This window comes from Apium graveolens, chromosome 7 (assembly GCF_009905375.1).
Source record: "Apium graveolens cultivar Ventura chromosome 7, ASM990537v1, whole genome shotgun sequence".
Classification (NCBI taxonomy): domain Eukaryota; kingdom Viridiplantae; phylum Streptophyta; class Magnoliopsida; order Apiales; family Apiaceae; genus Apium; species Apium graveolens.
The window spans coordinates 121,788,286-121,789,289 of NC_133653.1; positions in this window are offsets into that span (position 1 = coordinate 121,788,286).

Sequence of the window (1,004 nt, forward strand, 5' to 3'; positions counted from 1 at the left end):
CGTGTTACACTCAAGTCTCTCACTAAAGAAAACAATAAAATTAAAGAGAACAATGTGTTTTTAAGTGAAAAAAATAATATGCTTGAGGCTCAATTTGTTGAGTTTGAAAAGATGAAAATTGAATGCAAGATTGCTAAGGATGAATTAACTGATTCTTTAAAGAAATAAGAGATTTTAAGGAAGCATCTTGAGCGAGAACATGAAGTAATTAAAGCTTGGAAATCATCTAGAGATGTTCATACTCAAATTACTAAAGTTCAAGGTATAGAATCCTTTTGTGATGTAGCCTGGAAAAAGAGCAAAGAGAAGCTTGATTCCAATCTGGTTGAAGGACTCTCTACAGATGTGGACTCGACGGATGATGAAAATCATCCGTCGGATAATCAGATGGATTATTTGTCGCAAGACAAGGAGCCACATCTGTCGGTTGTGAGTAAACCAGTTAGCAAAGCTAAGTTAGTTAAATTGAATGAGAAACATGCATCAGTTTCTAAAAACTTTGTTCCAGGAGAATCTAGTCAAGTTAGAAAAGAAAAGAAAGCTAATGTTGGTCATATGTCTATCAAGAAATTGAATGACAACCCGAAAAAGATTGAGGTTAAAACAGAAGCTAAAAAGAAAAATAATAGAAATGGGAAGGTAGGGATTAACAAACATAACAACTATACACCTGATAAATATAAACCAAAAAAAGTCTGTGTTAAGTGTGGTAGTGTTAATCATTTGTCTGTTAATTGCAAGCTTGCTATGCCTACTCCCATGTCTGCACCTTCTTCTTTTCCCAACATGACTGCCATGCCTGCCATGCCTATGGATGATATGCCTTAACAGAATATGAATGCATAATTTGCTAATATGCCATTTGCACCTAACCCTTATTATGCTGCATTTAGCGTGCCTCAAATGCCATTTAGCATGCCTTACTGGAATAACATGTTTGCAAATAGCATGCCTTTTCCTGTTAATCAAAATGTGCATGATAATTCTGCTTCAATGAATGGTTT